The sequence below is a fragment of the Oreochromis aureus genome, linkage group 22 (assembly GCF_013358895.1).
Source record: "Oreochromis aureus strain Israel breed Guangdong linkage group 22, ZZ_aureus, whole genome shotgun sequence".
NCBI lineage: Eukaryota > Metazoa > Chordata > Actinopteri > Cichliformes > Cichlidae > Oreochromis > Oreochromis aureus.
This window is the reverse complement of record NC_052962.1, coordinates 8,231,929-8,245,914: the sequence shown is the minus strand read 5'-3', so window position 1 is coordinate 8,245,914 and position 13,986 is coordinate 8,231,929.

The following is a 13,986-nucleotide window of genomic DNA, read 5'->3' as shown; positions in this document are numbered from 1 at the left end:
TTTCAACAGACTTTTTTCACCAGAACAAAATCACAAAGTGAAGCTGTTGTGAAAGCAAGTTTTATTGTAGCAGAGGAGATAGCCAAATCAGCCCGGTACCACTCTGAAGAGCTGCATGATGAAGGTGTGCGACGTCTTGTGTCCAGACAAAACGCAGATTTTGGCAAATGTGAGCCTGAGGAGAAATACGATTGCTGATCGGGTTTGTGATATGGCCACTGATTTAAGAACAGAGTTGTGTGAAAGAAGCAAAAACTTTATTGCATACTCTCTTGCTGTGGATGAAAGTACAGACATGATGGACATTGCACAGCTGGCCATCTTCATCCGTGGAGAGGAAATATTGAACATTAAATCGATGCACGGGACAACGACAGGAAAAGACATTTTTTAAAACGTATGTCAAAGTGTAACCGACATGAAACTCCCCTGGGACAAACTTGTTGAACTTACAACAGATGGAGCGCCGGTGTTGTGCGGTGAAAAAAGCGGACTAGTCAGCAGGATGCGAGTAAAGATGCAGGAGAACCGTACCAGTGAGTTAACAGCATATCACTGCATCATACACCAGGAAAGGCTATGTGGTAAAGTCCTAAAAATCGAGCATGTAATGATCACCATAACGCAAACCGTAAATTTTATCTGAGCTAAAAGTTTAAATCACCGTCAATTTCAGTCTTTTATGTTGGAAACAGATTCAGAGTTTGCCGACATTCCTTATCATACAGAGGTCCGTTGGCTGAGTTGGGATAAAAATTCTCAATAGAGTTTTTGAGCTCAGCAAGGAAATCTGTCAGTTCATGGACATGACATGTATGATGCGGTGAAGGCATTTCAAGTGAAGCTGTCACAAATGCACCAGTGCAACTTGCCTCACTTTCTCTGTTGCCAAGTAATGTTGCACCAAGTCAGCGGACTTTGCTGAACTGCACCTGTGCAGATTCAGATGGAGCTGCAGTGTAATGATACACTCAAGGCAAAGTACGACACTGAATGGCCCGCACAGTTTATTAGTTCCATTCCTGCAGCAATGCCCCAGCTCCATCTACATGCGGCTCGAACCTTGTGTATGCTTTCATTTATTTTTTCTGGGGGTTTTGGCAACATGTTCATATTTCTAACTTGCATAATTTTGACAGGATATATTTTTATGAAGAGCAAAATATTTAAAGTTAAAGTTTATTTTTTTAAGTTTAAGTTTTTCTTTTGGGGTTTTTTGGGTATTTTTATTTTTATTTTTTTGAGAAACACAGACATTAAAAAAGGAACTATGAATTTATTTGCTATTTCTGAATTTGTCTTTTTGTCCTGTTGCCATCAGATGGAAAAGCTTTTCATTTGATATTACACCCTGGGGACGGAAAGAAAAAACAGCCGTACCACCTTATGTGTCTACCACAGCCAGTCAAGCAAAAATTGTTGATTTAAGACAAACAAACCCAGTGACAGAGTCTAAATCCTCTACACTTGGAGCTGTGGCTGAGGCTTCAATACCTCTCCTTTACCAAGAAAACTTCACAAAGCTTCTTCAGTGGTGTTTTTGGGAATGTCTATAAGCAGGATGGCCCACCTAGATCAATAGCAAGCATTTTAAGACACAATATTAAAGAAATGACAGCATAAATGTGGTAATTAACTTAATGACTTTAGGCTGGCAAGCGCGAAGTGTGCTCAGCCATGCAGTCAGCCTGTTGCCTCTGGTGTAACTGTCCCGTAATTTCTCTTTGATTGGCTTTCTTAATGGTTTCACTCCTTTAATTACAATATATATTTCTTAATGATTTCTCAAAGTTTCTAAAATAAGGCTTTGTTAAAATGATTTTAACCAATTTCACAAGTTAATATTTTTCTGATGATCAGAAATGTGCTGAGTCACTACAAAAGAGTTTCGCAGTGACATACATTTGTTTCTGCACAAGGAGAACATATACATGAGCGAGTGGAATCACATTTTAAACGTTTTAAAGATTCTTTTAGGTTTATGGAGTACAAATATGATGGTAGGTAGCTTTGAAACTGATATCAGGTCAAGTATCAGTATTGTGTGACAGACAATCAGTACTGAAGTAATTTTTATTAACAATAATTAATTTAGTATTTTTCATGATTTAATGTCCTTTTCCTAATATTGACTCTGAATATTCTGATAAAGTAATAGTGAAAAAGATACATGTCAAAAAGAAGGACAGCTACCCTCAGTGTTAAAAAAAATTATGGCACTAATTACTGCTTTTTGCATCATACAGTTTCAGTGCTGTAAAAACACTAATTCAAGCACCAGAGAGACAACGGTCCTGATGAAGTAGGTCAAAGCTCATCAAGCTTATTAAATGATGAGTCAAGAAAGTTACATTTCAACTTGCATTGAGAGGCATGACGTTATGGTAAAATGGTAACTGGCCTGTATTTGTGTAGCGCTTTACTAGTCCCTACGGACCCCAAAGCGCTTTACACTCACACACACACCGGTGATGGTAAGCTACATTGTAGCCACAGCCACCGTGGGGCGCACTGACAGAGGCGAGGCTACCGGACACTGGCGCCACCAGGCCCTCTGACCACCACCAGTAGGAAACGGGTGAAGTGTCTTGCCCAAGGACACAACGACCGAGACTGTTGGAGCCGGGGCTCGAACCGGCAACCTTCCGATTACAAGGCGAGCTCCCAAATCTTGAGCCACGATCGTCCTGTTATTCGTACAGCACCAAGTGAAGTTACAGTCACTTCATTAGGTATACCTGTTCAACGGCTCTTTAATACAAATATCTAATCATCCAATCACATGATCGAAAAACAAGAACACGTGAATAAATCCTCCCTTTTATGAATGGGTCAGGCTTCTAGTGTAAATGCAGGTGCACCAGCACACAAATACTAAAGCAAACCATGATGTTGCCAATATGAAGTGCAATGAAGTTATGCTTGCAGAGCTGAAGTGAAAGAGCCATAAACATTGCTTCTTGGAATGGCCACTTGATGGTCTCTGCTGCACTTGGTAACTAACTGGGTTAAGATTTAGTGGTATTTAACTTTTGGATAAAGATGAGCTAAGGGATCTCGATCTCTTTGATACTACCCAAAGTGGATCCATCACTGCAGACCTTTAGGCCTACATATACAATTCTATTGTTGTGTGAGAACTTCATATTTTTCCAAAGTTTATACCCAGGACATAGGGAGTAACCATTCCACAAGTTTTAATGGGTTTGCTCCTGTATGATTGGCAGTAAGTATCTGTATTCAAGTGTTTCTTTTCATTTGCAGAAGCTAATTCCAAAGCCAAAAGAGCCACTGCTCCTCCCAAAACCATGTGCTGGTTGCTGTGTTCAATGTGCTGTGGTCCACAGAAGACCACAACAATTATTTAGGTTTGATTAAATGTCTAGAAACATCCAGCATTTAAAAAAATACCACAGAAATATATTAAAAACCTTTAGGATCAAGCGAAATTAAGTTGCTGAAAGCATCACAGGAAGTGGGTGTTGGGTCTGTGCTTCAGCAGGCCCGCTAGTTCAGAGACTCATAACCCATGAAGAAAGCAAGACGAACAGTTTTAACCGGTTTTTACTCGCTAGGAAGGGGAGCCCGCTCGGCAGCACCTCTGCCCTCGGTGTCAGACCGCTCCAAAGAACCAGCAACCCCCTGCAGCCTTTTATTCTGTGACACACAGTTTCACAAACACCCATTGTAAAATCCCCCTGTGGTGCGTCATAAAACTAAGGCACTGAGTGTGTGTGTGTATGCATGTACACGAGGGGGTGGCTGTATAGATCAGGCGGTAGAACAGGTCATCATAGGAACCAGTCCATTTACCATTTACCGTGTGTGTGTGTGGGTGTGTGTGTGTGTGTGTATGTGTGTGTATGCACGTGAGTGAGTGTCTCTCTGTGTGCGTGACTCATTGGTGAACACAAAGGCATCATCGCCCCTCACCCCTGTATATTAGTGATGGGTCGGTCGCGAACGAAATGGCTCTTAGAGCCGGATCTTTGAAGTGAACAATGCGAGCCGGCTCCTTATTGGGAGCTGTGGGGGGTTTTTTCTTTCTCCTGCCCTCTCTTTCACTTTTTTTTGCTTCACACTGCAAGTCACCCTTGTGTTTGCGCTGAGCAGAGACGGCAAACAGAGCCTTGCGTTTGCGCCCCTCCCCCCTCTGCTCAGTGCTGAGCTGAGGGGGCGGGGTGGTAGTTACACTCGCAACAGCAGTAGCACGCAACAAGAGCAGGAGGGAGAGGGAAAGAAAGAGAGCAGGAAGCAACAACAAGAGACAACACCGTCACATTGGAAAGGTACAGTAAAGAAAATGAGTGACACCAAGAAAAGAAGCAAAGTCTGGAACCATTTCAATCTTATTGACAAAACAAAGGCAGAGTGTAGAGTCTACAAGAAAAGGATATCACATAGAGCCGGCTCCACAAACAACATGCACAGGCACCTAAGAACTGTCCACCCATCAGTGCAATGGGAAGATAAAACGCAGTCAGTTGAGTGTGATATTAATATTTCTAAATGCCAACCTTTCCCTTAATTAAAGATCTGGGCGTTCTTTTCTTCCCCTTTTTTTCCATATTTTAATTTATATTTTATTGTGTTGTGGTTTGCAGTGTTTTGTGTTATTTCACTTTTAATTTGTTTGAAATGTAAATAGGTGGTTTTTGTATTTTATAATTTATTTATTACATTTTATGTGGAGTGAATAAATAAAAGTATATTTACAGTGGCCCCTAGAGAAAAAGCATGTACAAACTCCAAAACACAACGAAAGTGCTCCAGGATGCTAGGGGCCGTGTTGAGCTTTTGTTACCTAGTGGCTACCAGTGTTGGGTAAGTTACTTTAAATTAGTAACTTAGTTACATTACTAGTTACTTCTCTAAAAAAGTAACTCAGTTACTTCAAGTTACTCGTTACTTTCAAAGTAACTAGTTACTAGGGAAAGTAACTTTGGTTTTACTCAGAATTCTCTTGTTAATGTGTTGCTTCTGTAACTGGATACCCAGCAAGATTGTCAGTCTTCTAGCTTGCTTACTTGCCACAAGTGCACTGTGCCACCTACCAATAGAAAGGAAAAATAATGCACATTTCCCACGAGAGAAATCACGCCTGGACCGTCGTTGACCGCCGCCATGATTCTAGCCTGCTTTTTACATCCAACACAAAAACTGCAGTCGTGGTGCTTTCGATTGTACTCAGAACTTGGAAATTCTGCCTTCTGAATAGGAAGATGTAGGTAATATGTAGGTAACACCAGACTGCAGATGAGCTGCATACAGAGCTGGACTGGGACAAAAAAAAAAATCGTCCGGGCATTTTGACTAGAGACCGCCCACCATTATAGGAAAAATCATAAAGCCTTTGAATGAAAATAAACACTGTTGTGACAGTGATGTACACTGTTCTGATGGTATATATGTATCAATCTATCAATTGTTTGTTGTAAGACTCAGATAATTATTTTTTTTTAAAGCGAGACATTTTAAATGAGAATAATAAAGAAAAGTATTTCCTTGTGACCCCCTTTCCCTGTTAATGCCCTACCTGCCCCCCTGGCAAAACTTTCCTAGACCCGCCCCTGCACAGTTACCAGCTGTCAGCTACATAGAAAAGGATCCTGGTGTTATTTGTCTCTCAGAAACAGCTCATAACTTCCCTTCAACTCATTCATGTCACCTAAAAGGTAAACCTGTTTCTCCATCACCTGTTCAGCTCTGATGATTCAGTAAGGACATCTCCTGGTTTCATCTTCATGTTTCCCTCTCACCAGATATACAAACCAATATCATGACCAGCAGCTTTAAAGCTGTGGCTCCAGCAAACATCAGCTGATACTAGCAATTAATATTAAATAAATTCTAACAACAGCTGATCAAGCTTAAACGTGCTGCTGTTGTTTAACGCGACATCCGCTGGTTTCCTCTTTCTGGCGCAAAGTGGGCGATAAATAAACAAGAGAGAAAAGCCGATCAGCTGATCATTGATCAGTTTCGTGATTGAAGTAGAAACGGAGAGAGAGAGAATGAGAGAAGAAGAGGCAGCTGTGCAGCTTCAGCTTTGTGTCTTTTCATTGTAGCTGAAGTCCGGGACAAACTGTGGTCCTTTTCACCTCAGTACGAAACGCGTAATATTTTCTCTGAATACGAGACGATTCTGTTTTTTACTGGACGGTTGGCAACTCTAATAATTAACCGTATGAACACAATGAAGTTCAACATCAGTAACATAGCACCCACCCAGCTGTATAGAAACTCCGTCATGCTAGCTAGCACGCAGTACGAAAATGTCAGCATACCGAAAATAAACTCCACCTAAACTTGGTTTATATCTGACCCAGATAGACTGCAGGTCATAACTTCTTACCTGAAGTTCAGTTCACCTGACACGCGGACCGGCGGCCGCTTCGGGTCTCTCCTCTTGCCTCCCTTTTCCTTCATCCACCTGCTGGCTTCCACCACTTGCTAATGTTACTGAATCTGTGGAAGCTCATGATATCCACCACACGCAGTAACGAGTAACGAGCCTATCTAAATCCCAGTAACGAGTAACGCGTTCCTGGTTTTGGCATAATAACTAGTTACCGTGCTCGTTACCACAATAATAACGTAGTTACTGTAACGCGTTACTTAATAACGCGTTAGTCCCAACACTGGTGGCTACACAAGTCATGAAGTGCCAGCAATCGGATTGGGTGTGTGGTAGTAACAGGTAAATGAAGTTTTTAAATTATTTGAATGTAGATATATATATATATATATATATATATATATATATATATATATATATATATGAGTGTTTGTGTATTAATACAAAAAACAATAGACATATTAATTCGATTGTGTAATTTAAGTGATCTAGGTAGCTCTGTTTTGGAAGTTCAGTTAACACTAGAAATGTGTTTTGGAGTTTGTAGGTGCTTTGGAATTTCTAAGTGCTTTGGAGTTTGTACGTGTTTCGTCTCTAGGGGCCCCCATAAATATTTATATATAAACATACATAAAGAAAACCACGTTTTTTTTACATTACTAATTCCTTTTGTGCATAATTTTATATTGTTGTTGATAATTAATTAATTAAAGCAACAAAACAACCTGAAGAGCCGGTTGGGAGCCGAAAGAGCTGGCTCTTTTTAGTGAGCCGAGCCGAAAGAGCCGGTTCTCTAAAAAGAGCCGGAAATCCCATCACTACTGTATATGGCATAGCTTCCTCTAACGGTTTACCATATACAAACACAGGTGAGGAGATAAAGAGCAAGGAAGTAAGGAAGAGGAAGTAAAACACCCTCACCAAATAAGGACAGAGAATCTTCACATAGGATGTCCCTACAGTTAAACACTACAGCCAATTACCTCCCCGTCATAGATGTAGGCCGGGGAGGAGGATAGAAACAGAACAATGTCTTTGATCATACAGTTTGAACTAGTGGTGCAATGGATCAAAAATCTCACGGTTCGGATTGGATCACGGTTTTAAGTCACGGATCGGATCAATTTTCGGATCAGCAAAAAAAGAAAAAAGACAAAAATGTAACATTTACTTATTTACTTATTGTAGTATTTTTTGCCTGTTAAAAACATTCAACTCAAGACTCATTCCATGCAATTATATAAAAACAAATTATGGTACAATATAGGGCAGTATAGGGCTCTGTATCTACCACTCAATTCAATTCAGTTTTATTTATAAAGCGTCAAATCACAACAACAGTCGCCTCAAGGTGCTTTATATTGTAAGGTAGACCCTACAATAATACATACTGCTCGTTATATCGCACTCCGCTGTGATATAATGAGTTGTCACGGTCACGTAGTGTTCCGTTGCCCTGGAGGTCCACCCATATGTAGTTAGGGCAACAGAAGATACCTGGGACAGTTCAGCCATAACTTTAAACTTCTTGCTCATATATGCTTGGAACGATCTTGCCACTAAAGTGGACGCGCAACGGGATATCATAGCGGGGCTCAAGCACGTTCATCATAGTTTAAACCCCTTGTTTTGCACAACAGAATATGGCCTCCCGTCTGCAGCTAAACACCACAACAGCTTTTGTAATAGCTTTAACCCGGTCGGATTGGGCAGCAAAGGGCTGCTTAAATACCGCAAACTCCTCTGCTCCACCACTTGGACCGCTAGCGCTGGCCATAACTATCGCTTGACAGACTGACCACGCGCACCATAAACATACTTTTTTTTCTTCTTTTTCGAATCTTCTTTGGATCACGTGCGTGAATAGTAGCCTCAATTTCCTGTTCCTACCCGCTCAGTATGGTCTTCTGCTGCTGTGGCTCGGGTGCACCACTGTTTGACACGTGTACTTTGATTGTAACATGCGGTCATTTGAGTTGCTGTTCGACATTCTGAAATAGACCAGCCTGTCGGCGCCAACAACCATGTCACATTCAAAGTCACAGATATCACCTTTATTTCACCTTGATTCTTTGTCTAAACTTCATCAAGTTGTCTTCACAATTTCTATGTACCTAAATTGAATTTTAATTGAAATGCCTTACAATTGGCTGACCAGAGATTTGCGTAAAAAGTCAATGAATAGGTGTACCTAATAAAGTGGTCAGTGATTTTTTGTTTTAATCGAAGACGTAACTCAAGTTAACCTACAAGATATTTGTATTCACTAAATTTTCTGAATGCAACCATTTCATTATTACACTCTGAAATATAATGTATTTATAATGCTTCAAAAAACATCAAGCCTTTAATTGAGCCTTGATGATTTTTTTTTACTATGATGTCAGTGTGGCAGTTTTTGAAATAAGATTTCTGAGAGTACTGGGTTTCAGAGTACATTCTAAGCACGTCAGCCTTGTGTATAACTATATAGAGAACAGCTCTAATGTATCACAACTAAACATATCCTATGTAAACACATCAAACTGAACACAGTGGCCAATTGTATCAGACTGGGTTAGTATTAGACTGTCATGCCAGGCATATGTAAACAGAGACTGGAGAGAGCTGCTGTAACTCAGCTCAGCCAAACTATCCTTACTACCTAATCTCGGTATACACTCAAGAAGGAACACACCTCAGAAAATTCCAGGAAATTCCCCACCCTAAAAAAACCCTGTATTATTTCTGTGTATTATGCTGGGCTTACACTGTGCGATTTTTGGCCCATTTTGAGCCGATTTTTCAGTCGTGCGACCGTTTTGTTGATCGGCCCGAGTTTGGCCTTCATCGTGCGTCGTTCATCGTGTAGTATACATGGGCTAACGAGAAGCGATTAACACCTCACGACCAGCTCCCGATCATCAATCGCTTGGTCGGGAGGGTGTCACCGCAGCCGCTCACACTGCGCACGCGCAAACACATAAATGTCGGTGAAAAAGACGGAGTAGCATAGCAGTGCAGCGTGTGATCTGGACACAAGCGATGGAGGCACTTGTAGAACTTTGGAAAGCTCATCTGAGTCTTTTCGATGTGGCATCACAAAATTATCACGACCACAACAACCGTGAAAATAGTTGGATCTACACCGCTGCTCAATCACAGCTGCCTGATCAATGTTTTTCATTAGCAATTTAGCAAAGTTGATGGTGGTGGCGTGAGTCTGTGTGAGTGAAAGACAGAGAGGGAGAGCGAGCGACAGATTTTCTGTTATAACCTTCATTTTTATGGACGCACAGTGTGAGCACTCAGGTCGCATCAGAGCATCGGGCCGTATAGTGTGAGACCCTGCATCGTGACCGACGAACTTCTAACCCCTGCGAGTCAATGGTGCAGTTTGAGCTGAAGCTGAATAACGCGACTGGAAAAAATTGCACAGTGTATGCCCAGCTTTAGAATGCATAGGACGGTATTTAACTATGGTGAAGATCCTCTGAGTTATAGTTTGTGTACAATTATGCAGACATCAATATGAAACTGGTCTCTCTCAGAGATCTCAGGTTCTCCAAAAACTTCTTTATTTTGAACAACATAAAAGAAAACAAAAGCCTCCCAGAAATAAGCAGCAGGACTATGTGCAGACATATTTGGCTGTTTGCACATATTTGGTTAAGCAGATTTCTTGATCCTTTTTTTTGAGGCAGAGCTTAAAGACAAAGGTAGCTTAAATAAAGAAAACCCTTTCAAAGAAATCACAAAAATATCAACAATTACAATATAATATTGTGACAACGAAGCCTAGGAAGCTAGTGTTGCAAAAATAACTTTCTGTTGTAAATATTTTCCATTGTCTAAGAGTTCTACTTCCTTTTTCTACAATCAAAGGTTTCCTGCTAAATAATCCATTGTGGTGGACCACTAGAGAGCTCCACTCACACCCAGTGTTAAGGAAGTGTGTTCCTGTGTTTTGTGGCGCGAAATGTGCAGTTGATGTTGGAGAGGAATAATGAAGGGGTGAGAACTGAGAGCTCTGTGTCGTCGATGCTTACCTCTACATTGGTGACCCCTGACTCGAGCATGCTACGGGCCGAAGATAACACGGACTCCGCTATGGATGCATCAGCGGCCACCGGTCCTCCGCCTCCTGTTGCAGCTACGTTTGCTGTGGTGCTGAAACAGCCGGACTTTTGGCTCCATGACCCCCCGTCATGGTTCGTACACGTGGAGGCTCAGTTCGCCCTTCGCGGCATCTCGGCTGACGACACGAAGAATCACCATGTGGTGGCCTCACTCGACCCGCTGGCCACCCGTCGCGCGATGACGCTCCTCCGGGACCCACCCGCCCAAGGGAAATACGCCGCCCTTAAAGAGCTGCTTCTTCGGCGCTATGCCCTCTCCGACGCTGAGCGAGCCGAAAAGCTCCTCAACCTGTCAGGCTTGGGTGGCGGTACTGCTCTCGAGCTCATGGAGAACATGCTGTCGTTGCTCGGGCCGGATGATGGGGGATTCCTCTTCGCCCACCTCTTCCTCCACCAACTACCGGCTGCCGTGAGAGCTGTCCTCGCCAACTCCCCGCTTCTGCCTGCGAAGGATTATCGCTCCCTGGCTGAAGAAGCGGATCGCATTCTCCTGGCTAGCCGCACTTTCGACGTTTACGCCCTGGCTACGGACCCACCGGCGGCACCTTCCACGCCTCCACCTGCCTCCCCTGGAGCATCCACCCCCTTGCTGACGGCAGGGATTGCTACATGCCGGCACCGCAGAAAGAGCATCTGTTTCTACCATCAGTGTTTTGGCAACAGAGCGCGTCGCTGCCTGCCGCCTTGCGCTTTCACAGCCCAGGGAAACGGACCCGCCAGTGTGCCATAGCAGCCGCGACTGCTGGCAATACAGAAAGGCTGCTCTTCATAGAGGACTCGCGCTCCGGGAGACGTTTTCTTGTGGACTCCGGCTCCCAGAAGAGCCTCCTTCTCCCTACCGCTGCCGACGGACTAGCAGCGAACTGTGGGCCGCAGCTCATGGCACCTAATGGCTCTCCCATCACAACGTTTGGGGAAAGGTTGGTAACTGTTTGTTTTCATGGCCGGGATTTCCAGTGGGACTTTGTTGTTGCCGCTAGCTCTGTACCTATTTTAGGTGCTGATTTTCTGTGTGCTCATGGACTGCTTGTCGATGTTACTAACAGACGTTTAATTGATGCTCTCTCGTTTTCTTCGCTACCCTGTTTTACTCGGGCCGCCGAGCCCCTGATTCGGGCTAATGTAGTGACCTCCGGGGATGCTTTTCAGTGTTTGCTTTTAGAGTTTCCATCGCTGTCTGTCCCTAATTTCTCTAGCACGGTAACGAAGCACGGGGTTGAGCATTATATTCCCACGGTCGGGCCCCTGGTGTTCGCACGCCGCCTCGACCCCGCGAAACTGTCCGTCGTTCGGGAAGAGTTTGCGGCCATGGAGCGCCTTGGCATTGTACAGCGTTCGAACAGTGCATGGGCCTCTCCGCTTCACATGGCGCCCAAATCGGACGGTCGGTGGCGGCCATGCGGAGATTTCCGCCGTTTAAATAATGCCACGGAGAATGACCGTTACCCCATGCCCCACATTCAGGATTTTTCGGCCAATCTCGCCGGAACCTCGATTTTTTCTAAAATTGACTTGGTGCGGGGGTATCACCAAGTTCCCGTGCGTGCCGAAGACGTTCCTAAAACCGCTGTCATTACCCCCTTCAGCTTGTTCGAGTTTTTGCGCATGCCGTTTGGCCTGAAAGGTCCCGCCCAGACCTTTCAGCGGCCGATGGACTCCGTTTTGCGCGGGCTGCCGTTCGTTTTTGTTTACCTGGACAATATATTGGTGGCCAGCTGCTCAGTGAGCCAGCACGAGTCCCATCTGCGCCAGGTTTTCCAGCGTTTGGCAGCGCATGGCCTGATCATCAACCCTTCCAAGTGCCAGTTTGGGTTACCTGTTCTGGATTTCCTCGGGCACCGCATTTCCGCTGAAGGTGTGGTTCCGTTGTCCGACAGAGTGCAGGCCGTTTCGGCTTTTCTGCGTCCCACGTCGGTTAAAGCGTTGCAGGAGTTCTTGGGGATGATAAATTTTTACAACCGCTTTCTCCCCAGAGCTGCCCACCTGCTACAGCCGCTCTATGCTGCCTTAAAAGGTAAAACGGCCAAAGATCCTGTTGACTGGCTGCCGGAATGCGTCCAGGCGTTTTCCGCAGCCAAGTCTGCGCTGGCTGACGCTGCCCTGCTGGCCCACCCGCTTCCGTCGGCGGAGATCGCGTTGACCACCGACACGTCTGACGTGGCAGTGGGTGCGGTGTTGGAACAGCGGGTTTCAGGTCTCTGGCAACCGCTCACCTTTTTCAGTCGTACGCTCCGGGATGCCGAACGCAAGTACAGTGTTTTTGACAGGGAGTTGCTGGCCCTGCACCTCGCGACACGACATTTTCGTTTTTTCCTCGAGGGTCGCAACTTTACTGCTTACGTTGACCACAAACCTTTGACGTTTGCGATGTCCAAGGTCTCTGACCCATGGAGCGCACGCCAGCAGCGCCAGTTGGCGGCCATTTCAGAGTTTACCACAGACATTCAGCATGTGGCTGGTAAGTCCAATCACGTCGCTGACTGTCTCTCACACGTGTTGGTTTCTCCGGTGTATGTCGGAGTCGACTACGCTGCCATGGCCGCCGAGCAACGTGCTGACCTGGACGTCCTTGCCCTTCAGTCAACGAAAATGGGCCTCGTGCTGGAGGACACCCCGGTGTGGGACGGCGGTCCACACCTGCTTTGCGATGTTTCCACTGGCCGTCCCCGCCCGGTGGTTCCCCTTTCGTGGCGTCGTCGTGTTTTTGACTCGGTGCATGCCCTCTCTCATCCTGGCGTCCGGGCCTCGGTCAAGCTGGTGAGCGCCAGGTTCGTTTGGCCGGGCCTTCGCAAAACGGTGAAAGAATGGGCGGCGGCTTCTATCCCATGCCAACGCTTGAAAATCCACCGGCACACGCAGGCACCCCTCGAACCTTTCCGTGTCCCCGGTAGGCGTTTCGATCACGTTCATGTGGACCTGGTTGGTCCCTTGCCGTAGTCGCAGGGTTTCACGCACCTTTTGACTGTGGTGGACTGCACGACCAGGTGGCCGGAGGCGGTACCCCTGGCGTCCACGACAGCGGTGACGGCGGCCAGAGCATTTTTGTCAACGTGGGATTTGCGTTTCGGTCCCCCTGCTGACATTACCTCGGACAGGGGCCCCCAGTTTGTTTCTGAGCTTTGGTCTGCTATGGCTGACAGCCTGGGGGTCAAGGTCCACCGCACCACAGCATACCACCCGCAAGCTAACGGGATGTGTGAGCGGTTTCACCGGTCACTTAAGGCCGCGCTCCGGGCTTCCTTAACAGGTGGCGACTGGGTCGACCGTCTTCCGTGGGTTTTGCTGGGATTGCATAGCGCGGTCAAAGAAGACCTCGGGGTTTCCCCCTGCTGAACTGGTCCTCGGCCAGCCCCTCCGGGTCTCCAGGGAATTCTTACCTGAGAGCCCCCCCCGTGTTTCGATACCTCTGTATTGCCTTTTCGCCCCCCAAGAGACTCATTTCCTGTTCCTGGTCCTGTGCACCACTGCCTGCCTGACACATTTGTTCCGAGGTTGTTGGAGTCTGCTCGT